This window comes from Larus michahellis, chromosome 1 (genome assembly GCF_964199755.1).
Source record: "Larus michahellis chromosome 1, bLarMic1.1, whole genome shotgun sequence".
In the NCBI taxonomy this organism is placed as follows: Eukaryota; Metazoa; Chordata; class Aves; order Charadriiformes; family Laridae; genus Larus; species Larus michahellis.
The window spans coordinates 5347910-5374253 of record NC_133896.1 but is presented as its reverse complement, the minus strand read 5'-3'; the positions used below and the strand labels follow the sequence as shown (position 1 = coordinate 5374253).

The following is a 26344-nucleotide window of genomic DNA, read 5'->3' as shown; positions in this document are numbered from 1 at the left end:
TTTATACCTCCTAGTGGCGGAACAAACTAGGTATTTATTACATCGGGCTACCTGTACTTCTGCCATACTAATAATTTTTACCTGCCATTGCAGAATTTGTTTGAGTCCTTCACAGATTTGCAACCTACGTATGCATTTGGGCACTCAGATTTGGAAGTGAGAAAATTCTGTGATTATTTAAGATCTTATTTTGCAACAGAACTAAAGAGCCCCGAAAAGGGTAAGGCATAATTGTCCCATAGACCTCACACATTTCTTTCACCATCTATTACCTCGGGCCTCACCTTTCTTCCCAAAAGTTCAACATTTAAACCCAAAAAGCTTTGCTTTCTGCTTGACGCACCCCTGGCAGCAGAAACGTGGTTTAGGGCAGAGGTGCTAGAATTTAAGAGTCGCATTTTTTGTCCTCAGCAGACAGCAAGTAGGAGACAGACAGGATGGCACGGTGGGGTATTTTAGATCATATTAATAAGCATATTTCTATTTATATTGCTGCTATAAATAGGTAACATGCCCTTCAGCCCAGCTCTCATTAGTGACCCGACTCGTTATTGGTTTTGTGGCAAAGGCAGAGGAGATGAGAGGGCAGACGGTGGCGATACCCACCAGCACCGGGAAGATGCCTGACGTGTAAGTGGTAGCATGGAAGAAATGGGAATATGAAGGCAGTGGTCTCCCATGGAATGATTTGCTCATCTCGGAGGATAAACCCGGACACCGCTGGGCTAGGCGCGGCACAAAACCCACGTGCAGAGAGAACACCTCTGCCAGAGGAGGTCTGCAATTAGTGACAATTACCTGCACCTGCCCACGACCTGTTTTACTCCCTCTAAAGTAAACCCTGGCTATTTTGGGTAAACCCTGGCTATTTTGGGTACCCATCTGTTATATACTCGCTCACGTGATGGAGCTTCTGCAAAAATGCATTACCAGAAGGATGCTTTGGCCCAACACAACTTAAAGTCGTCGTCACTCTTGCTCTGCAGGACAAAGATGCAACTGTGCCAGCATAAAAAGGCTGTAAGTGTTTGTATCACCTTCAAATAACTTTTTAGTTCAAGAACTCATTTGGCCATTAATTGCCTTTCTGCTCCTCTTCCCATTGCACATCACTTGTCATTGCAAGGGCACGTTCAAAAGCAAATGATAAGCTGCTCAGGGCAAGAGCCATATCTGGATTTTTCAAAGTGCTTTGGTTACTTCTGGGCACTATAAAAAAAATTAAATATGGAGCACGTATTTAGAGACTCCTCCATCCATTTGATTGTCTTCATTGGATAAGAAAGGGAAATTAAGCATTTTCTCAGAAATAAAAAAAAATAATTTATAAAATTGATAAAGACTAGGGGAGGGAGAAGTTTATTTTCAATATATTAATGAACACGTATAAAAATGTCAACCAGATCCTGTGCGATAGAATAAATTGGAAAGAGTTTGTCTACACTGTTAGGCAAAGCCCTGATCTGCGGTGTCTATCCACAGAGGCACAGATGAACATAAGTCACTGCAATTTAATGAAACAAAAAGGAAAAAAGAAAAAAGCACTGCCATTGATTGGCAACTCCCACTAACACTACTGCAAACAGAGTTACTACATCTTCAAAGTAAAAAAAGGTGTATGTTCATGCTTTCTTTTAATATATGTGTGCAAACCATACATATATACCAAGAAGTGTTTACCAAATATTCCAGCTGTTGGGCATGGCTATATCAGCTTAGTTTTTCGAGGATACCAGCAGCAATTAGGAATGCTTTTGCCATCCAGAGCAATGCGTTTATTCACACAGTTGCTAACTCAGAACGACAACATGCAGTTCCAGCTTACGACTTTGTCTGAACAGCTTCCAAAGTCTTCACAAATATGTGCTGACAATGCACAGCCCGGGACTCCAGTACTCGGAATTGGTAGCGATGTGTCTCGGTACATACATGAAAACCCACATTTGCTGGGAGGAATTCTGAGATACAATACGAATCCCATAACAAATATAATCTTCTTGATCTAGCAGAGAAGGAAATCACTGATGATAAGGCTTTAATAAAGCTTGACAAGCCTCAAAATTAAATTTGCTGGGAAGGGTTCACCCCTGAAACAGATACTTTCAAGCAGCCTTCACAAAAGAAGCCAAGGAAAGATTTAAAGAGAGGAAAATGTTTACTTTAAGAGTTTTTTTTCTTACAGCTACAAATCCAATTAGTGACCCTCTCTGTCTTTCAGCCTCTCCGCTTTTAGTCTGGGTGGGAGCCCATGTGTGTCCCTGGCTCTCCCCGTAACCCTGCCCTGCCAAAGGTGCCCATAGGCAGCGAGAAAACTAATCAGGGCGGCGTGATCACCTTTACATCTAAGGAGAGGCACTCACCAGCCATTTGAAACCAGCTGGGACAGCCCGACGCTAAGGAGGGTTCAAAATGCTGCTGTCAGCACCGCTGGAAAAAATAAAAAGTGCTACGAGAGCACGGGGTGACGGTGCTGAGTAATAATTCTGCGAGCAGCTTCCCGCTCCAGCAAGGAGCCAAATTCAGGACGTCGTAGGAAAATTTAAACCACATCCAATTTAAAAGCTCTACTCTTTTTTTTTTTTTTTTTCTTTTTTCCTCCAGCGACCTTATAATTTTTCAGGGACAGCTGCTAAAATCTATTGCTTCTTTCCGTAGGACCTCATGGATCACGGTAACATCTTCAAATAAATCTCACTTCCAAGGGAGCTCAGAGGCTGAACACAGAGCAAAGGAATCTGTTAAATGCTCTCACCGTACAAGAGCTTTTTTTGGGAATGACTGGAAAGACCTCGTGGCCTTTTGCAAAGCCACGGCCACGAAACAACACTACGCTTCTGCAGTTGCTGTAAGCCTTTGTAGGACAATTAAGCTAAGCAAAAAGCAGTGTAAAAAAAAAAAAACCACGAGAAAAAGAATAGAAGAGAGATTCAGAGATATCAGTCCTGCATCTACACTGGGGTGACAATCGCGTGAAGGTGAAACGATTCGTGGCGCGCTCCTCTTGGCACCGCTCGCAATGGATGCAAAATAACAGAGGACGGTTTTGTGGAAACGTTAGGCGAGTTTCAAAATATTTTCTCCATTTAGAAACTTTCCAACCCATTTTTTTAAAATACGAAATTACAGCTCCGACAGCGAGCTCAAAGCCAAGGCTGCGTGATGCTGCACTTGACGCTCAACTCACCCAAAAGTAGGCATCAGCTTCTTCATTTTGATGCAGGGTCTGCCCCAGTGCTCCCAATGACCTTGGCAAAATTCTTAAAACAAAACCAAAAAACACACACAAAAAACCTCCAGGACCTCGGGCTCTAAAGCTATTCTAGAATTAGCTTTGAATAATTGTCCCACAATAGGAGTTTTCTTGATTAATTGCTTAAGATAAGGCCTCCTTTTCCTTGCTGGCCTCCAGTGACTCCCTCTGTTTCCCATCATCGCTTTTGTCTCAGTCTCCTGTTCACTGGAAGCTGCGAAGAGAAAAATCAGAGATACACCAACTCCATTACCTGAGGATTAGCCATGAGATAACCCTATGTATTCCATTACTGACCGTTATTTGAGTAATTATTCAATCGAGTCAAGACCATGCGTAAGATGCACTAATTGTTTTGCAAAGCTCGCCCAAGCTCTGTATCTAAAGGATGCAACTTGTGTCCTTTAACAACACAAAAATGATGTGCTGATTGCAAAGGAAAACGAGAAGCGGTTTCGTATCGCATTCTGCTTTTTTTTTTCCTTATTAAAAAAAACCACAACTAGTTAGGCTTAACTAGAAATTAAGGATCTATTTTGATCAAGTTTGCCCACAAGCTGCATTGCATACATACTTGATTATAGAAACTTTGCCGGAGATTGTTTTTCCACCTGAATTACTTAAAGAATGGTACTCGGCCATTAGTTTTCTAGCAGTTTATGAGATAAGCATCCTGAATATGGGGAAAGCAGGGACAGTGGAGAAACAAACAAAGAGCCAGTAACCAGCAGGCTTAAATTAAACACGAAACTTGTGCATGCACATCAGCACTAGACTCCGAGGGCTTGATATCCTGATTTAAACTGAATTAATGCCTTTTAGCTAAGTAATATTTTTCTTGGACACACGGGAGAAATGAAAAAAACCCTATGAAAACAAATTTAGTGAAGGAATTGGCTTCAGTAGGCAGTTTTACGTAACATTAACTTTCCACTCAGACATTAAAAAAAAAAAATAAAAAAAATCAAAAATCCTTCATTCTAGAGTTGTCAGATTCCCATGGAATCTTCCTGTTTCCTGGACCTGAGACTGGTACAGCACCAGGTGACTCCCTGCCCAGAGGGAACTGAAATTCCCACGGACACCAGCCGATGCTCTACAACGACCCCTGAAGAAGCCACAAACTAAAGACAACTTCTTCATCTTGAGATATGAAACTCCCCTTAGCTATCAAACACAGCGAAAGCATTTACAGTGATGCAGAATTAATCTGTAACGCTTTATTTGATCGTCACCTTCTCCTTGCTACACTTTCAAAACCTGTGCTCTTAAAAGCGCCACCATCAAAAAAAGCCCATCAACCTTCCAGCTCCAGATGATCTCATGTAATACCTCATATAAGCTAATTTCTAGACGTATTTTCCTCATAATTTTAAATGCCATTCTGGTAGGTGGATATAACCAGCCCTTGCGAGCATCCGGAGGGGTGTTTTGGCTTTTTTTAACCTAAGTTGCTTGACTGTCTTCCAGCTCTTGGCTAACGCAGACATAGCTTCCACATGGCTTCCATAAACTCAGACCTTGACCACCTCTGTCTCCATGAGTTTTTGGGGGGTGGAGGGGAGATTTATCTACGGGAGTGAGTACGAACTGTTGGTATTTTCGGGATTCAGGCAGAACAAAGCGCTCTCAACTGTGGCGAGGATGCTCCTTCCAAGCTAGGATTAAAGCCAGTGGTAGGGAAGCTTGGGTTCTAATGGATAAATTGTTGCAGAGTACGCTCGGCCAAACACCTCTGCTGATGAACAGGACTGGAAATTCAGTGGGGAAGGGATTATCCTCCTGCCGTGGCATGTAATTTTTAAGAACACCCCCTCTATTAATCCAGTTACGAGCCAAATAGCACGCAGCAGTTTGACCCGAATCCTATCAGCAACAACAATCTGTCGTTAACCTCCTCTCCCCAAAATGAAATCTGCTCTGGGATGCATTACAGAGAAATAAATTGAAACGCGGGAGGTTTTCTGCATGAATTTTTCCCACCTCCCAATTCAAATTGCAAATTCACGGGGCAGGGACCGGAATGATGTTTGTAAAGCACTGCCTTCACCCACGCTGCTGCACGAATAAATCATGAACATGAACAACACCGAAGATTTGCCTTCCCATTTCTCTGTTTCTTCTTTTTGTTCTGATTCTCCGTTTTCTCTCATCCTTGTATTTTCCTCCTTTTGTTTGGTCTTCACTGCCTGCCCCTTCCGAAACCCAGAAAATACTAGTTTTTTCTATATTACAGCTTTTTGGGGTGGGGGGAGCATCTGTTGCTGGCCATTGGCCAATTTGGCCAAAACCATGACACCCTCATTCTCATCTTTCTCTTTTGTTAGTATTTAGCAGAAAGAGAAAAACTAGGAAAGCAAATGTGTTCTTCCCTCTTCGTGCCACTCGGGATACTTTAATGAAGGAGACCCGTGGGCGAAGGCAAGACTGACGCAAAGGGTAAAGGACAAAACATCCAGGAAGCCCATGAAACACAGGACTGTAAGAAGTAGTAAGAAGATACTTACTACTATAAGTAAGAAGATAAGGAGAGGAGATGAAGAGTTACACCAAACAAGTATTTCAGCGTGAAAATGAGGAAGATGGAACAAAAAAGGATGTGGAAACACAGTCAAAGTGACTGTGGAACAAGCCAGAATGCGAAAGGGGAGCAATTGCTGCTGGTTTGGTTTCTCCATCACATGATGCTAAATCCTATAAGCTTTGGTCCTCACACACTCCTTGAGGGAGAGTCTCCTCACTCCTGAGTTCTTCTGTCTCACACCTTTGATACTGTGGCTTCATTTCTTATGCACATCCAGAAAAATAAAAAAATGCCCGAGGATGCTGTTAGATAAGAAGCTGTTCAGATGTGATGTATCTCAGCAGTTATTAAAAAGTAATTACACCTCATATTCTCACGAAGCATTCATTGCTTTCAGAAGGGATTTAGATATCTAACTTTTAGATATACAACTTTTGTGGATCCTGCTTTATTATTCATATGTTATAGCAGAAACCAGGAATAGCTGAAGCATCACAGTTTGATCACTAAGTTATAGATTGTCTTAAAATGGTGAATTCAGCATCACCATGCCAAACCACGAGAATATATCCACCTATGGTGCATTGTGGCCAAGATGAGTTAGCTTACAGTCTCTTTTCTGGTTTTTAATATAATGCTCAAGAGTATGAAGTTGCTTGCAATGACCAGCAACATGCGACACGAGGTACCAACAGTGTCTAGCGTAGACTACCTTAGAGCGTGGTTGCATAATACTCCTCTTGCCAGCATCCCACAGCTACAGCAGATAAACCCTCTCCCCAGCATGTAGCATCTACATCAGACACGGGACTGTCAGTCTTCTGACTTAAAAGAACGGCACATGATGAAAACACAACGTTCCAGGTCTGTACATCACAGTGTCCATACACAATTTCTGTTGCTAGCTTTGCTTTTTGTATTTTAGTAGACCTACGAGCCCTTTCAGGTTGAGATGGGACATTCTTCATCTTCTCTTAAGGGTAGATATGGACGCTTATGTACCGATTCAGCCTCTTGCTGCAGATGGAGAAAGTTCAGGAGAAGACTTATTCAGATCTCTTACTTCACAGTAGGAGAGAAGATTCTTTTTCCAACTAGGGCAGGAGATTTGGCTATTTTTCCTGAATGGCATCTTTGACTCAGCAAAGATCCCTCCTCAATTTACCTTCTAAATTTTGTTTTGTTTCCCCCTCTTTACACCATATTATTCCCTAATAAAGCGGGAGAAGGGAAACCCTTTCCTCTCTCCCTCCCACCAAGAACTGTCACTGCCCTGAGCTGAGAGACGGGCAGCAGAAGAACCTCAGATAATGTCTAGAAATCTCTCTCAAAGATGAAATATCACCGAAACGTACAAAAAGTACCTGCCACCACTTCTTCTGCAGGGAGCTAAAGAGCCTTTAACAAAGAAATTCAGACCCACAAATATCTGAGTTTGTTTCAAGTGCTGGATAAGATGCTGGCAGACATCAGATTCTTGTTTTATTTCTGAGCTTCTTCCCGTTCCTCCACCATTTCTGGGCTAAAGAAACAAACACAAAACCTTGGTGGACTCTGCATACACCCAGGAACTCATTAAATTCAATCAAAATGACCCCTAGAACTGCGGGATGAAGTAACAAGAAAAATAAAGCATTAGGAATTTTAATACAATAACTACTTGCTTCCTTTTGCCAGAAATTCTTTATGGGTCCCTCAGATATATCTGCTACCGTGGGATAAATATCTTGTGCTCTGGCGATTAAAGGTTTCCTACAAAAATCTCAGATTTACTCAGCTATGTGCACAGAAGGCTGTTTAAAACATCTAGGTGTCTTACAGGGAGAAAGAAATCTAACCATAAAATCTGTGAGCAAGAACAAGGACACCTTCTTAATCCCCTAAGAAAGGTGTTGTCAGGACTTGGATCTATGCCTTCTGCAAATTAAAAAAGGAAAAAAAATAGTCAGTTACGGTCAAAAGTATAAGGAATTAGGAGGAGAAAAGACACCTGAGAAACTGTAAATACATTATTTCCATTTTCAATACGCTACACCATCACGAGAGAATATTACCCTTGACACATACCAGACATGCTGAATGACAGAGTGGGAAAAAATATCATTTATCATAAGCAATATGATTAATAAGCTCTATGACTGCTCAAGAATAGCAGGTATTTAGAGACACAAGATACCTGATTCAGAATAAAAGTCTTAATTCATTCTTGCTCAGGAATAATATTTTTGCCAAGCCACTGTTTTGGGAATTTTCTATTGCCAAGACCAGATGTTTCGGGACAACCTGGCTCATGGCACAGCCACATATTTTTACAGGCTTTTCATGCACAAATAGCAAATAATTTGCACAGAAAAACGAAATCAGTGGTCTCATCTTACAGACGAAAAACCAAACAGGGCACTAAAAGAACAAACTATTTATGTATGGTCACTGTCACACAAAATACTGGTGGCAAAGCTGAAAACGAGAAGTACAGGATGAGTTTGGAAATGTAACGCTGAACCTACCAGCTCACCTTTTGATTAAGAGAAGGTGTAATCTGGCTCTTCAGATTTTTTTTTTCATACGGGCAGAAGGAGAAAAAGTCCATGTCTCCCTCCTTGAATTAGGTGAGATGTCTTAAAAAAAGGAATTGTTGGTTTTCGCTCATCTACAGTACGATCCTGATCTCTCCTTAGGGGAGGCAAGCTCCTCCTGCCACTGAAACAACCCAGAAGTGGTTTCTTCTGGCAGAGAGAGTAATTTCTGCCCCTTTACTCCGCCCTGGTGAGACCCCACTTGGAGTACCGTGTCCCCAACGTATTGGAGCCCCCAACATAAGAAGGACATGGACCAGTTGGAACGGGTCCAGAGGAGGGCCACGAAAATGATCAGAGGGCTGGAGCCCCTCTGCTGCGAGGACAGGCTGAGAGAGTTGGGGTTGTTCAGCCTGGAGAAGAGAAGGCTCTGGGGAGACCTTAGAGCCCCTTCCAGTACCTAAAGGGGCTGCAGGAGAGATGGGGAGACTCTTGGTCAGGGAGTGTAGTGACAGGACAAGGGGTAACGGTTTTAAACTGAAAGAGGGGAGATTTACATGAGATACTCGGAAGAAATGCTTTACTGTGAGGGTGGTGAGACACTGGCCCAGGTTGCCCAGAGAAGCTGTGGCTGCCCCATCCCTGGAGGTGTTCAAGACCAGGTTGGATGGGGTTTTGAGCAGCCTGGTCTAGTGGGAGGTGTCCCTGCCCAGGGCAGGGGGTTGGAACTAGAAGATCTTTAAGGTCCCTTCTAACCCAAATCATTCTATGATTCTATGATTCTACGAATTAAATCCTTGCAATATATTATCTACTTTGGTCACTGGGCTATGACTGATTTGGGAATGACCATCACTTTGTGTCTGACGCCCCATTCTGAAAAAGTATAGTTTTAAATTTTAAAATAAATTGCAAAAGTACCGTGAGATTGTAATATCCACTTTTTGTACCACATCCTTCTCCCTGCCTCTGCCCCCTGCCCAGTGCGGATTAGGATGGGGAGAGGGATGATTTATCTCTGGAGAACTATAAAAGATAGAATTGATTTTTGGTAAGAACTCCAAGGAAGTTCTTAATACCGCCTTATCTTTGTGAGTAATACAGAAATGTTCCTCCGCTGAGTGAGCGCCTATCTTCGAAGCTATCCTTGCCAATGTTATCTCTACAGAAAAGCAGCTTTGAAGGATAGAAAATAATATGTGTTCCCCATTGGTTGAAACAGAGCTGTGTCAAAACTTGTAATACAGAGTTTAGGTTCTACACAAGATATTTCCATAACTTAGGGGAATTCAACAAGTTCGCTGCTGTGACGCTAGCATGAGGCTGAGATAAGATTTGCCCATCTCGCATAATGAAATTCAATAACTGCGATGCACTTCAGAGCTCCTGCACAAACCTAACGATGTGACATCGCCCAAATTCACAGAGTCTTGCACGTTAATATTCTTCTCCCAGTGTGAATTTGCGAAGCTTCTTTAAATCTTAAAATAAATTTTAAACAATCCATCACCTTTAAGTATTACTTGAAGAAAGGCAGCAAAGTCTAGGTTTCCAAGGGGAAGCAATCTCCCATTAGACGAGTGAGAACGGATGGAAAAAAGAGATGTAGTTTTGTATGCACAAGCTATTCACCAGGACCTTGCGTGCTTCGGAGTTTTTTGGTTTGCTTTTTTCCCCGACGACACCAGGAGGTCTCGGAGGAGTTACTACCTCCTCCTACAAACTGTCTGATCCTGACTGCAACATTATCAACACAAATATTGGACTGTCCCACCCCTAACCATTTTGGGTAGTCCCCCTACCCAACTTCTGAGCTTTTAGGTCAAATGGTAGATTTTCTGAGAAACAGAAGCCTTTGATTCAAAAGTTCCCGTTTCTATGACAGGCTCATTTAAATGTGCATGAATCTCTGAACGTCATCTTGTTGCCAGTGCAGGGTTATGCTCATATGTAATACTTTCCTCTTTATTTTCAGCCCTGGACAACTAGCAAGGAACATACATACACAAAGCATCTTGCAGCTCCTCTAAAACCAATCCTCTGCTGCAGCCGAGCAGTCTCTCCCGAGAAAAACAAGAACTTTTTGGTCATCTGCTGAAGCCAGTAATTCTGTTCTTCGGACTCCCAGGATTTCTGCTATCTGATGGAATATTTAAGCGGAGACTTCATTCCCCCGGCGGAGCGCCGACGGCTCAGCCACTCCACTCCGGTGTTCAATGAGCTCTTGTGTTCTATTACAGAAGAAATGCGATTTTCTGCCCAGCTGGAAAATGATACTTCTTCCTAGTGCAGAGATTTGTACCCCACTCTAACCCGCCTAAATAGGTCACAGTCACATTTTCACAATACTGCCAATATATCCCTTCAGAAAATGCAAAAGCTTACGGCACCCAGGGCAAAGACTATCTAGCGTCGAACACAGCAGACTCTCTCCTCAGCGAGGAAAAATAAATAAATCAAACTAAGGTACATGTTACATCTCTCTATAGAACCTCTTCCTCCGATCCGGTGGGTTGGAATAGCCCTCCCGTATCTCTCTCTCCCATCGACTTTCCTATTTCAAGCAGATTTGAAGGTCCCTCTCTGCCCATGACCAGCTCAGCGGTGCTTGACAAGACACAGCTCCGCGCCTTCCGCTATCAAATGGGGATTATTGATATTTCTCCCTAAGTGCTTTGAGCTCTCTGAATGTATCGGGAAGCCTTATTTACTCATTTGCCTGCCCCAAATGAAACAAGCTCTGTCGATCCTACAGGGCAGGATGCTATAGCGTTACTGTTCTACACGGTGCAAGTCTGCCAAAACCCATGGAGAGTCCAAAAATATTAAGAGTTTGAAGTCTACTGAGATGTCTCGAAGAAACAAAAAGCGTGATATGTTGTTGAAGTTCAATTTCTTCTTCAGAAGTTTTCTATGCATGCTTTTCTTACGCTGCTTTACCAGTCTAATGCAGTAATTAAGCCCGGGTTAACGCGCCCTTCAAAAGCACACACTGTTCCCGGTTACCTTGGTGTAAATCTGGACTAAGCATAAAAAGCCAAGAGAGTTAAACCTGGCATGCGAGCGGACTGAAACTTTCCGTGTCAAAATACATTCGAGGTAAAATGAATCAAAACGTGGAGAAAGGGGATGCTCAGAATTGATTTTTCCAACAAGGCATTTACAGGCACTCAAAACACGATCTCCATTTCAAACATAAAATAGTCATTGTGCTGATTTGTTACAGTACGACTTGCTACCGTATTTGATTCCACATTATCTGAAACTCCTAGTTATCCGAGGTCTCATCTTCTTAATGGAAGGGAATGTACAAAAGCGGAGCACTCACTTTAACACACAATGTATTATCTATACAAATTGGTACTCATTCAACAGACAAACTTAAAAACCAAATTATGGTTGACTATCAATTTGATACTCTGCGTCAGAAAACACCGCTTCAAGCCTAATAGCTTCTAAAGCCTTTTAACGACATTTCTTGGCATTATAAAATACCAAATCTTGACTACACGCTAGAACTCAGTAGAAAGCTCCCACAAGAAGAAATTTTTTGCCGGTTGGTTGTTGCAGCTGAGACCTTACCAAATATTCAACAAATACTGTCCTGTGGGCTAAGATATCAATATTATAAAAATGTTTCTTGGCATAATACCCCACTGCTGTGTCGAAAGCAGAGAGTTCTGCTGAAGCAACCCACTGGGTATCTCAAAGGAAATGAATTTGGAAGCAAATTTCACAGGCAACTCCACACGTTTTATCTTCGCTTTGCCACAGATACCTCTAAACGAAGTTGCCTGCAAAATAAATTCGGAGCCTTGCCTCAGTTTCCCGAGTTTTAGAGACTGCAGAACCTACTTGAGAACACTGAAGTAAAACTCAAACATGGAAACGTGATCCACCAAACACGCGCATGTGCACCAACTGCTTTTCCATTCCAACAGACTTTGTGCATTTAACAAAGGCAGATGCTAGAGGTGGTACGATGTATTCAGATATTTCTACATGGTAGTAAATAATACCTTCTAAAGCACATGGGCTTTTGCCTTCAGCATAGATATTTTTGAAGTCAGGGCAACGCGCACCAGTAATCTTGGAAAAACAATCCCAGTAACTTTCAGCAGAAATACTATTTTATATTTCTTAGGCACTCAGGAGAACGAACCTTAATTTGCCAACTCCTTTAATTAAAACTTATTAGAAGTTCTAACTTGCAATCAAAATTCTGTAATAAAAACAGTAAACCCCACATCTCATTCTACAGCTCTTCATCAGGATATACGCCAGATCCTGGTCGTCTAGATCAGCCGCGCTATTAACAACACAGCACGCTGCACACTTTACCGAATAAAAATTCAAGTCCATAGTACAGTGACAGATATTTGGATGCTACTGGGCAGTTCATGTTATAAACAGAGGCATTTCTCTTGAAAGTTCAATAAGTTGAAAGGCAAAACAGTGATACGGCATCAGGGATTTATCATCTAATAATAAAAGAGCGTTTGTTCTTCTGGATCTGCTCCGAACAAGTGGAGGCTCATGCTGAAAGAGCAGGTTCAGGAGGAATGCAGCGCTTCAATTGCACTCCTTATTGTATGCTTTATATTAAAGAAAGCAATTTAACTTTTGAAGACAAGAAAATTATCTGGAAACTGAAGTCCTGCCTAAGCTCAAGGCCAAGCTAGAGAAGAACATATAAAATTATTAAAAGGTCTTCAATTATTACTATAGCTGGAACACTCGCAACAGCTATAATTCAGGGTGCCTACACATTTTAATTATAACCCCCATTTTCAGCAGGTTATAGCTTTCCCTATCATGCTAAAATTTATCAGGTCTGGCCTGTCATAACCTTTAAAAAAAAAAAAAAGTTTAGGCCATATTACTTACTCCGGTTCAAACCATGGGAAAGTAGAACAAACCCAAAAGTAAGTGCAGTTCTGCTGCCCCGCGGGTGACAGAGCAGAGGTGGAAACCACTCGAGCAACCCTTCTTCATGGTGCTTTGGAGTTTGGTGAAAACTAGGTATGGTATCATTGAATCCACCCACATAAATTCAATAAAGTATAAAATAACGAAAGCGAGGATTTACATGGTTGTGACAAGCAACCTGAAACAGAGGGATACCAGCCTTCCAGAAGCCGTGTCGTACCAGGCATACAGGCGAATTAATTGGTCTTACTTCCACAAGTACAAACGAGGTTTCCTACTTAAACAAGTCAGGGCTTTTGGGTCTTTACGCTCACTCCTTATCAAGCAAAAGAGAACAAACCTGGACTCTGCAGAAATGATCTAGGACAGCTTCTTCTAGACCTCAATTTTCTACTCATGTACAGTGGTAAAACCCCCTTCCCCGTGCACGCAAGCTTCGATGCAAGGCACAACTCCGGCCACCTACAAAACGGACCAATCTGCTGGTGTGCAGCCAAAATTAACCCTATATATGTTTGTTTTTTTTTTTTTCTTTTAAACATACAACAAATTTAACATAAAACCATCATGAGACAGTGACAGGGATGCCTGCTAACTCTCGAAAGACTGGAAGTGCTTTGAGTCAAGATCTTTGACCACGCAGATGAACCCAAGCAATGATCTGCTGGTTGTGTATGTCCTACCAGAACAGAAAAACCAATCTGTCGCCCGTTCTGCCCACTCTTCTGCAGCAGCACGTCTGGGGAACGCTTGGAAAAATCAGAGCAGGATGAATGACTTGCCCTGGCAAAGGCAGCTCGCTCCCGTTGTTTTCTTTTCCTAGGTCTGCTCAGGAATGAGCAGGGATTTCCTGTGCTCCAACGGCCGGGCTGCAAAGGCACAGTCAGCTCTAAACCGGGAAGGACTGGACAAACCGGGCATACACAGACTGCTTGTACTGGGCTTCGGCAGTAGGTTCATTCACATGATATATTTTGTTGTTCTAAAATGCTCCTCTAGACTCTGGAATATTCATTTATAAGTGACCAAAATTAAAGCAGAAAAGAATCTCATATATTCACAATGATGAGTACCTACAAAACTATACACCGATAGCTAAATTAGATACGAGGTGCCTACACGTAAATATCATGCAAAACTACCAAATTATATTTTTGTAAATCCAGATTGGATGAATCAAGCTCCAGTAAATCCCTGCTCTGAGCGCACAACATCACGCTGCATCCTTTCCTGCTGACAGAGTTCCAATAAATCAAATATTAACGATATCGTGCACTTGAGAAATACGTTGTGTTTGTAACACCCTCGTGCAATGACAGGTTAAGATTCTACGTCCAACCTCACCACTGGTATTTCCTGACTTTTTTTTGAGCTTAACAAGTACAACCTCGTCTGTCTCAATGTTTAAAAGAATGATGTAACGTGGTGGTACCATTGAACTTATGATCGCTTTTATTAAAGAAGCATCTTGGAGACCCCAGCTAACAACAGAACTCCATTGTGGCAGATGCTGGCCAGACTTCACCTGAAAAGCCCTCAGTCAGAACAGTTTACAAATCAAACACGGAAGACATACCTGAGATGAAGGAAAGGAAATATTACTGTAATAATACTGATTTATGGAGGAAGTGACCTACCTAAGGTCGCAAAGCAAGTCTGACCCTGATCTTCTGAATGCCAGTCCACTGCGCTAATTGCAAAACTGCTCTTCATCTTCCTCCCCGAGGCTGACGCTGCACCAGGAGAGCTCAGGGCTCCCGTGGGGCAAGACAAAAAACAGTTTTACAGCTGCAAACAATGATAATTTTAAAGACAGGAAGAAAAAAAATACCTTTATGTGCCTCCTCCCTTTGCCATTTTATCTCACTCATTTTTTTTGGTTTGGAAAATACAACTCCAGCAGTCTGTGAGGGCTCTCAAAGGACTTTCTAAATGAGGTACAGGATCCTCCTTGGTGGACTAAGAACTTTTATTCTCACACGATACTCAAAAACCGCAACTGTACTGTCCCTTCTACATCCTCCAGGTCCAGAAAATGTAGCACATATATCATTGTCCTACCACACAGCAGCGAGTTCTCTATACATAATATTCTATTTATTTGCAGGATATACTGGCGTATTAAGTGCATTTTTTAAGCATTACCTCACCCCAAGCTGTTAAAACACCCATTTCACACGTGAACAAACTGAGATTGAATGATACAAGACGACTCCTTGCTGGATCAGCTGAAGGTTCAACACAAATTCAAAGGGCTTTTGAATTAAGACTCTTCATTCACAATAAGGAAACTTGCAAGATGTGCGGGGAAACCTGTTAAAAAATGCATGTAACAGGTTCCACAACACAGAAAACAGTCGCTGCAAAGGTAAGTGGTCCAAGACCTTCGACTTAACACTGGCTGAAGCTGATGTTGAAGAACGGTAAAATGGGTCACCCCTAGGCTCTAGAACTCTCCTGGATGCTGACACAGCATTTGTGTTTAAAATACACAACACCAAGGTATTTTCGGTCAGTCCAAAGGAATTTAAGTACAGGTTTAATTAGGGGAAGTTCTATATATTTAAGCTCTTAAGGTAAATCATCATTATGATGATTAAACCACAAGGATGGCAGCGCCCTTTCAGTAGAGACAGTCTGAAAACACCCGGAGCTTGGAAGCCGACAGGTGTCCTCCTTAGTTTATTTTTGTCTCCATCTCCTTGAGCGCAAGCAAAAAGCTCCCATTCTGGGGTAGCACAGGATCAATTAAGAGCCTATTTTAATTGAGCGGAAGCCAAGCTTTCCGTCAGAGCTATGTGGGCTGTGCGTTCCCTATTCAGACACATTTCTCCCTCGTGCGACTCCTTGGGGAAGTTTCCTTCCGTGTACGCAGGAGCTGGAGAGACTCAGCCGTCAAACCTTAATTGCTGGGCCAAGTTTTTCTTTCAGTTGATTTTTAGGTACCTGTAAACTTTTAACGTAAAAACACTAAGAACAAATAAGAGGTGAACTCTTCAAACACAGTCCGTGTTAAACAAGGGCATTTACAGGGATACAACTAAGGAAGTAACGCGCATTTATAGGGCTGCAAGAGAACAGCAACTTGAGCTTCTGCAAGGCGTGGGTGGGCAGAGAAGGGAATATAAAGAAAGTTTTTGGGCGGTTTTTGCACGACCTATGTATTTTGCCTTCTGATTTTCCTGCCTGTCAAACTGTAACACGCACAAGTAAAGCTCATCAGGGACTGAAATCACGGCAGGAAGACAATCCTGAAAATACAGGCTTGTTATCCTCTGTTGGAGTGGCTGGACTGGAAGATGCTGGGGGAGAAGAAAAGACCACCGTGGTTAGGAACCCAGAGCAAGAAATTCTAGTCCTTTTAAACTGCAGCCGGTTTGCACGCCCTGCACCTCGCTAAAACAGGAAAGCACCGGGATATCCTTCCTGCTACCTGGACTAAAACCGATTTCACCCAGGGCTACTACAGAACAAAACACGATAAAACCAAAAAAATAGAAATCACACGCATTGTCCAGCCTGTAAAACCCAGGAAAAGCAGTTCTGCTCTGCCCTTCTCTCCCGCCCCTTTCCCTGCAGCCTGGCGCCAGGCTCGGCCCCGGGAACAAAACCTGCGTCCCAACGACTGAGATTTTTCCGAGGCGAAGCCATTGAGGACCCGCAGCCATGAATACCTTCTCCTCTTACTGTAGGGAATGAAGAGCGGTCGGGTGGCATTATTGTTTTTACCCGGTTACGTCCTCGAGCCTGTCATCGGGTACAGAAGAAGCCTTTATGCAGCGGTTGTACCGTCCCATTTCCTGGCTTCTGTCAGGCTTAACAAAACCCAAGTACTAAACACATTTTATGCCTTGGAGTATCAAATGTTCTTTGCTATCAGTCGAAATGGAGCTCTGTTCATTTTCATTATTGCTTCATATGAAAATGTTAGCTCTATTCATATTCCATATTCAAGATGTTTAACCTGGGTTCACTGTATGAAAAGTCAATCATGTGTGCATAAATTCAATATATTTTCCCCATTTATTGCAGTACAATGAATATCTTACAGAGAGCAATGTTTGTGTACTGATTCAAAAATATTATCTCTTTCTTTTGCTCAATTTATTTTGTATTTATTTGAGGTGAGGCAGGTATATTTGGGTTAAATAAGCTTTATCATTGCTCAGGGTTTATTATGTTTAGCACAAGAAAGAAAGGCGGTGTAAGAGAAGGAAATAGAAAATCCATCTTCGAAATCATGCCAGCAAGTGGGAAGAAACACTTTTGCTGATAAACAGGAAATATTTTATTTCTAAAGTTAACATTCTTAAGTAAAAAAACAAACACTTCAGCTAAATTTGTGGGTTTTAAAACAAACTGTGGAAAACATTAAGGGAACTAAATAGAAACCATCTTTCAAGATGGTAAAACTAGGACAACTGCAAACATGAGGTATTAAACAAGCCGTGACAACGAACACACACAACAGCCAATTTTAACACCAATTAAACATATCTGTGATCAAAACCTGAAAAAAAAAATACTTTGAGAAATGCCAATCAAATTATTAGGTAATAACCTAAACCCTTTACATTAATATTTATATTTCAAGAAGTCGCACATGCTCCAACTAGTGTCCAGTGTGTTCAAAGCACCCTAAAATCTACGGAAAAGATAAATGAAGAGATTCCTTGCTCCAGAAAACATGCGGCACAGTCAAAGGCTAGAGAAAGCTGGGGTAGAAGGGCAGGAGAAGACCGATTGATTGATGGAACTCATCTCATGAACCAGTAAATGTTGGTAAAGTTCTGCCTGGGTTCTGCTCTAACTCTGCAAAAACACTGGTTTTGTGCTCTTCGTGGGAGTTTTGATCAAGATAGCGACGGGACATACTGCTGAAATTAAAATCAATAAATAAATAGAAAAGCGGAAAACATCAGTCTTCAGCTTTTTTTCCCTGCCCCTCCTTTCTGCAAGTTTGTGCAGTGATTTAAATGAAAGATCTAAAAGGAGTTTTCCATCACCGCGGTCCTGTGCTGAGAGGGAAAACTGGATTTCAGACACTCTTCAATAGAAGAGCTGTAAGGTTTCCTTCTGAATCGGAAAAGCAATTTTGCTGGTGGTTTTTTTTTTTGGTTTCCCTCCCCTCCCCCCCCCCCCCCCCCCCCCCCAGAAAAAAAAAAAAGTCCACTACACACACAGTTTCCTTCCATCAATCTGTCTATTCTATCAAGTTTTTTTACCTAATGGGTCAAGAGATTTAGCCCAATTTTTGGAGTACAGATTAACACGTGCCACGCAGTGACAGCAACCAACTGCCCCTAACAGGCACAGGTTTCTTAATAAAAAGATGCTTTTTTTGTGCAAGTAAAATTAAGTTTTTTATAGTCAGTGTAATACAATACAAAGGACGTGCTAGGGTGTAATAAGCGCAAGCGAGTGATGTCCGTCGGACTCCTGTCCACCAGTGCACCCACTCTGGGCACACTGCAAGTACTGGGCAGACTGGGACCTTGGGGAAATCAGTTAATGTGTGAAAAGTGCTTTGAAGCTGAAAAGCAAGAAGTACTAAGTATTATATCCCGTTTCAGCATGTCATTTCAACAGCTGCTCAAGCTTATGATAAACACAACGTACCTTAAAAAAAAAAAAAAAAAAGAAAAGCATAGAGGTAAGGAAAATTCCGAAATTCAGCCCCAAGTTTCTACTCGCAAAACAGTCGACGCTATCAGGCACCACGCAGCCGTCGTCATCAATTCACGCTGTACAGAATGGGCATACGAGCAGATCCCAAAAAGGCTAATGCTAACAAACACCCAAACAAGCTTCAAACTTCTCTTTAAAATAGCGGGGTCCAGCCAGCAGCCGCGCGTTTCGCTTAAACGCGGAGCATTAAAAGGAACTTAATATTCTTGCAAAGAGAGGCGATCCGGAGGAAACCCTGCTCTAATTTCTCTCTTCTGTTTAGATTCCTTCACCAACGCCAAAACGTCGACGGCTAAAGCAACACGAACATTAAGCTATCATATTATTTACCTATGGTGGGGGGAAGATAAAGAGTTTTAACGGAGCGAAAGCAAGTAAGAAAAAAACCCTCAACTTCAAAGCAAAAACTAATTACGTGTTCTACTAATTACATTTTAAAAAGATACACAGGGCATTACCAACGAACCCTGCAAAACTGAAAACACAACTGTGTCTCAGGCTGCCTTGGCCTGGAAAAGAGCTCCCGAGAATTACCAAGGGATTCCTGCTTCCCGCAAACACAGCGCCACTAATATTCTCCAGATTTGCTGGCCCTGCTACGAACCATCTCAAGAAAATGTTTACATTAAAGTTGGGTTCAGCTTGGAGGTCAGCTAACTTTAAGGCTTTAAGAAATCAGCAGCCGTCTTGTCTCCCCAGCAGTGGCAGGGGGATGGGGAAAGGTTTTTTTTTTTCTTTAAAAAAAAAAAAAAAAGAAAAGAAAATCATTAACTTGCTGCATGGACAAAATCTCAGTTTTTCACTCCGTTTCATCTGCTGTCAGTGATGTGGAAGTTTTGTGTTTTTTTTTTTTTTTTTTCCTCCCTGTCTTTAGGTGTCCATCAATAAATTGCCAGCACATCTCCAAAGTTTCTGCATACTTCGAAGCTGCTTTTAGACTAAGCCGCGACATCTCACGTTTTAAAGCCGTAATGAAAATACCAGGTACTATCTCACACAATTAGCTGCGATTTTTATCGTGTTTCTGCCTTTCGAACTGCACATGTATATCAAGTAAACAAGATAAGGAATTTATATTGTATGTATTCAGCCTTTATTCTTTAAAAATTGCTTCGATGAACGCCGAGTGGATGTCGGATGATTTTCCATTTCTTTCTGTACCACACAAGAATCAATACAATCTGGTTTTATTTGAGCCAGGCTCCTAAGCCTACGTCTTATTTATATCTCGCAACTGATAAATGATAGCAATAAAAGTGTGGCATTCCACAGGAAGAAAGTGAGATTACACTTCATCTAATTGTTTAAAGTAAGAGAAACAGTATTCCTACTCTGAAACAAATGCCTTAAAGGCTTCCACTGGTGAAATTGTATTGCAAAACTCTAACAACTCTATGCTGAGCAAGAACGGCTCAAATACAACAAGAAAAAGTCAGCGCTTTTTTTTTTTTTCTTTATTTTTTTATAGCTATATACATGTTAACATGTCAGAAAAACAAAACCTTCGTTCAAGGTTCTTCGAAATAATTAAAACACCTCTGTGGTAGTGTCTGCGTAAGAGACTTCATTTGCCCTGTTAAATTAAATCAGACGCGTGTTCGCAAAGAGCACGAAGGCAACTGCTAATATTTGCTTCTAACCCAGAATGCGTTTAGCGGATCGAGGGTTATACGCAGAGTACAACTCACAGTAACCGTCCCACGAGATACAGACTTGCATTGCGGCTAATCGAATTTTTGTTATATTTTTTTTAAAATCCCAGAACCAGTTCCTAACAGCACACAAAGAGAGGGAAGCGAAATACCTGCACCGTGTTCTGGTTCTGTCTCATTAACTTTTAATTTATCTCTGTACTAAGTGCAACTATTTTACCAAGAAAAAAAAAAAGCACGAGAACGCATGCGTGAGCTACACAGGTAAAAATAGAGGTAGAAACAGACAAGTAAAATCCAAATTAGGAATAACTTGTGTACAGGAATAATCTGAATAAATTAAGGTTTTGAGTTGGCACAAGGAATGGATGCAAAAAACTTTCAGAGAGGAATTGTTACTGCCCTTTTTTAACTTGCGGAGTAGCCTTTCTGACTCTCCCCGGCAACTTCTTTTCCTGCTCAATGAATCCCAAAATGATTTCCAAAGCTTTCACTCATTTTGACACAAAGGATACAGGAGACTGTTTAGACTCCTAATAAGCCAGGAGCCGTTAGAGCTGCTCAGGACTCTGAAACACTGGATGGCGGCAGCCAAGAAAACAATTCCTTTGAGAGGAAAACAGCCAGCATGTGCCCTCATGTAGGAATCACATACCAGAGGAAAAGAACTTTTTTGGGGCTGGCTTGTGACGTGACTCTAAGATGTTTGTTGTGCACGGAGGGGCTCCGGGTCTCTGGCAAAGGGACATTTATTTCAGCCACCCAACCTTGTCGTCACCTGCCCAAGAGCTCGGTGGCGGGCAAGCGCTGGGATTGATGTCAACGGGTAATTACGAATAAATGTTAGCGACATATTAACATTGAATCTTCTGAAAGTTATGCAGAAAGATTTTGTTAATTCTACTGGACACGTTCCTTCTCTTTTTTTCCCCCCTCTACTAGTAAAAGTTGGACGCCCCTTAAAAACTCCTTAAAGGTGCATCTAAAATTGTGCTCGTCTAAAGTCCAGGAATCTCTAACATTCCCATAACAAGAGAAAGAGCCCAGCGCAGTAATTAACACATCGGTACCATATTTCTTCCAATCCCGGAAATTTACAGCTGAAAACAATTCCGTGTAACCCAATTTAATTACATTAAAAATTATGCAACTTATTTTATTAAAACGGGATTGATTGCTCTACAAAGAATTTAGATCTGACAATGACCTTCTGTGTTACTGTAAAAGGTGTTCAAAACCCAATGAACATACAATGAAGGCTCTAAACCAGAAGCTAATTAGCTCACACACAAAATATTAAATCTGTTTCACAAATTATGTAAATCATATAAAAAATGAGGTATAATACCAATGGCAAACTTTATAGTGCCAAAATGGAATAAGCTGTATGTATACCTGCCTTCAAATTAACTAAAGCAATTATACTGTAAAATCATTAGCCCAAGACATAGTTTAAAGTCAAGCTTTAATAACTTAATGCTACATGTATTTTCTAACCACAGAAAAAGCATTACATACGTTTACACTTCCCACTAAATTTAGAGGAGGTTATGCTGCATTAAACCAAGCAGGAAAAATAAAATATTCAAAAAAGAAAAAAAAAAAAAGAAAAAAAAAGAGGAATGCCAAAAAATGTTTACTGCAGAAAATATGCACAAAATCAAACCATCATTTCCTCTGGAGCTCTGTTTCCCCTCAAAAACAATACATTATTATGCTTTTTGAAACGCTAGCATGTTTATTCGAACTGCCACCGTCGAAAAAAAATTAAGCAAGCAACTCTCCTGAATGATGAGAAAATAAAACACAGTCTGACATGATGCTGTCTTTTAAGCAGGATCTTTGGCAGGACTTTTAAATGCCAGTTATTTGGTCTCCTGCCTCTGAATGTCCTATGGCCGAAACCTCTTACTACTTCGTATCAGGGTAGGGGGAAGAAACAGCAACCCATGGTAAAAGTGTCAAGGACTAAGCGCCACCTCTGCAATCCTAAGGCATGGGCTGAAATATTGAATTGTTTTGCAGATGTGGAGCGCTTAGAGACCCTTGTGCGGAATCCTAATGGGATTTCCAACCTGCTCTTCATCCTTTTAAGACAACCGCCGTGGAGCTCGATGCATCTCTGTAGGAGTGAAGGGACTGCAAATAAGGCAAAAATAAACAAGCTTTCTTATTCTGCTCAGCTGGTGAATTTGTTACTGATTTTCAGAGCACTAGGGTGTGTAAGACAAAGTTCTCTGTGCCACCATGCGGGAGGACAAAGTTTAGGCAAAGGGTTGCAAATCGTCTACCTGTTACCTTTTAGGAGAGATGGCTCCACTGTAACTTCATGTAGCCTTATGCAGGAGTGACTTCTCAGATGCTTTGGGATTCCCTCAGCGTAAAACCAAGATACTGCGTGAGTGATTTATGTCTGAAAATGAGCACGTAACACAAAACACCTGCCTAACAGTTTTCCTGACCTGATGTGAGATGACTGCAGTTTTTGTGGGGTGAAGCTAAAAGCCAAAGCACAACTGCGATGCGTATGTGTGTGTGTATTTAGAAATAAAGATTATAGTTCAGCTTTAACAAATAATGACTCGGACCTTTTAAAATTTCTTCTAGCTGTTCACAGCCACGGTGTTACTGTCGAAATTTTAACGGACAGGAACACTTTTGGGATTGCTACAATATTTTTTTTTCCCCCATTTAAAAGAGAACAGCATTTTTGTACATCAACATCAAATCTGATGTATTATGAACTACACAAGGTAGAATTTGGTGCTTCGTTCCCCTTCCGAATAGCTGGGGTAAAGTACTGTCACGATACGCAGAACCTAAACACTGCTGTGGGAATGGATGTGGCTTTGGTGTGTTCTACAGCAGCAACTGCAGAGGCTCTTTCCAAAAGCAAGTAAGAAAGGTCAGAACGTTTCCTCTGTTTCTAGAATAGTGATTAATAAAAGAGCGATTTTCCAAACTTATTACGGAACTTTTAATACTAGAAATCCAATGGGAGACCGGTCAGCTGCGAGGTCCACTGGCCAAAGATGTCCAGCAACTATTTTTGTGTATATACATACCCACAACCACTAATCCCGTGTAATCAGTGCACACAGACTCCACATTTACTAGGGGCTGCTTACTGTTTTAATATCACCTTCCTACAAAGAGGAGTATAAAAATGATGGGCATGTGCTGGGAAGAACCCCTTGGGATGAAGGAGGTAATGGAAAGAATTACAGAGAGAAGAAACTGGGAAAATCTGTGCCATATCTGGGCTAACCTGTAGTGAAAATTAATAAAGTCCTGGCAGCCAACTGAGAAAGGAGGACCGCAAGGCAACATTGATGATTGAATCTTCTAATAAAATGCATTTGATTGGAAAAAGTATTTCCTTGCCTCAAAGTATTCTCCCAGAGATCACGCTACGGTAGAAGTTGTCTCCTAAATATCAACTGCCTCTTGATGTTGCATGACCACCTCCCTCAACCTCTGCAAGCAGAATATAAACATCATGGTAATTACGGTGACTGATGACACGTAAATATTTAATACAGTTTAGTTTTTGTCTTTAAGATGCGTTTTAGAAAGGAAAGTAAATTAGTTTCCGGAGCTGACTCCGGAACTTAGTTATGGAGAATAAGTATTGAAAAGAAGATAGTCAAGGCAAGTCGTTTTGCCTGCCTGGCGCTCTAAATTTAAGGGAAAAAATACTTGCTGGTGTAAACTGCATTTTTAAATTGTCAAAATAATTCAAAATTAGATCTTTGTCATCAAAACAGAAGCTACAAAGCCAGTTCCCTGACAATATTTTATCTGTGTCTTTTTGACTCATTGCTTGAATCCGCACACGTGCCAAATGCCACAGGACTCCCCAACCACTTAATCTCCTTCCTTTGAAACTCACCATCAAATGCTCATTCCTGTACAGTTAACGGCGGGGTCTTTGTAACGTGTTTTCTTTTTAAAATGTAAATCCAGTGCCTTGGGAAGGCTTTTTTAAAAAAAAAAAAAGAAAAGAAAAAGAAAAACACCACCAAACAACACAAACCTGTGAAGCCTCATCCCATGCTTTTAAACAGCAATGTTAAATATAACACACTAAAGGAAAAATATGTCACTGATTTGAAAATTCCTTAGATTCATACTTCCCCTTCTACAAACTTCTAATATATTGCTAAATATTATCTGAATTATCTACAAAATTATAGTCTCTCCATCTGTTGTTTAAGCAGCCCTAAACCCTTCTTTATCTTTAGCTTTGAGAAATTTATATTTTTAAGGCAAAAAGGGAGAAAGAGAATGAATTAATAGGTCATGAAGTATCCTAAAAACAAACAGCAAGAAAAACATCGTTTCAACTGTATTACAGCTCCAATTACTACTCACATGCCATTTTCCTGGGTTAGCCTGTATCTTGATCAATGATACCCCAGCTGGTTTTAGTTGAAAAAGTTTCCATTTCTATCTCTATTAATGGTGTCACTGATAAAGAGGGAGAAACCCATCGCGTCTGCGGCAGAACTGAAACTCCATCGAGGGATATATATTCTTATACGCATGCATGAGCTGAAACCGCCAAGGAACATATATATTTATGAACACTTGTCCGTACTCATAACATTTAGAAATATAGAAAACCGAACGGGAAAGTAGAGTGCAAGGAGCATACCAGTATTTAAAAATATGCCAGAAAAAGGCCTGCAAATCTTCCATCCCTAAATGCTGAATAAAAGATCAGGGGAAAGCAGCCAGTTTCTGTAAAGTTACGTGAGAAACTCCCAGCTTTACCGTATCAGCCTGGAGCGCAATATTTAATTCCCACTTCTGATTTTTCTAACAGCAGATACATATTGTCTGCAGACACATACACACAACAGTTAGACAAAAAAAATAATATATGCAAGGTCAGGCACCCTCGCAAAATGACTGCTACAGCTCAGCTGATCCTTACACTGTCCCCTTCCCTTGTTTTAGTGCTTTTCTGATTTCCAGGGAAGTGCGGGTATAAAAATGCCTGCGGAAAGGTGGCAGGAAGATATTCTCCCTCCCTGCATCTGTACAACTTTGGCAGAGAAGGAAGGCACGACGAAAAGGTGGGTAGCCGCTTTTAAACAGCCAATTTCCTCTTCTACCCGAGCTGAAAATGTGATCGAGTCGGTGCCGATCTCGGCTGCACCCGGGGATGGAAGGCACGGCCGGGGACCCCACGGGTGGCAGACGTGTCCTCCAGCACCCCCATCCCGACCCATCCGGCACCTCGGCGCATCTCCCCACAGCCTGCTCCATCTACAGATACATCAGCCACAACATCAGCATAGCGGGGGGAAAACAAATAAAAACTCTAACCAAAACTCAGCTGAGGTTTTGCTCATTTTGCTTCTCTCCACTTGTATCGAGGTTTTTTGGGTGCTTGTTTCCTTTATTTTGTCTTTTTGGGGGGGTGAAGACTTGGCCCATGTTTAGAAACGCCGCATAAACCATGGAAATATCTCACCGCACACACCAAGGCTGCAAACTCTTTTTTTTCTTTTTCTCTTAAGCATTGCTACTGCAGGCTTAAAAGACAAAGAAACAGGAGAGCGAAGCAAAGATTTGGCTAATAGGAGTGAGCTGTAAAGCCCAATTACTTCGACAGGGTCCTTTTCAAATTCCCATTCATCTTCCCAGCAAAGCCAGTCTGGCACGGAGGATTCAACAAGTTATATCGTAACTGGGTACTTGTGTGTTCTTAAAATAAACATTTCTTCCCTTTGCATGGAACTGTCATCCCTTTCAATTTACATCTTTAGAAACAAAA

At 41.5% G+C, this 26344-nt stretch overlaps 1 protein-coding gene across 3 annotated transcripts in view; it reads right to left on the bottom strand.

The window, feature by feature from the left end:
• Positions 1-26344, bottom strand: part of TAF3 (TATA-box binding protein associated factor 3) — a 127597-nt gene that overhangs the window by 44034 nt on the left and 57219 nt on the right. The window contains exon 3 of one of the 3 annotated variants that reach the window (XM_074573231.1): positions 3185-3464. The exons of the other annotated variants lie outside the window; for them this stretch is intronic. The gene's annotated coding sequence lies outside the window, so the exon portion shown is untranslated. The remainder of the gene's footprint in view (positions 1-3184; positions 3465-26344) is intronic. 3 annotated transcript variants of the gene reach the window in all.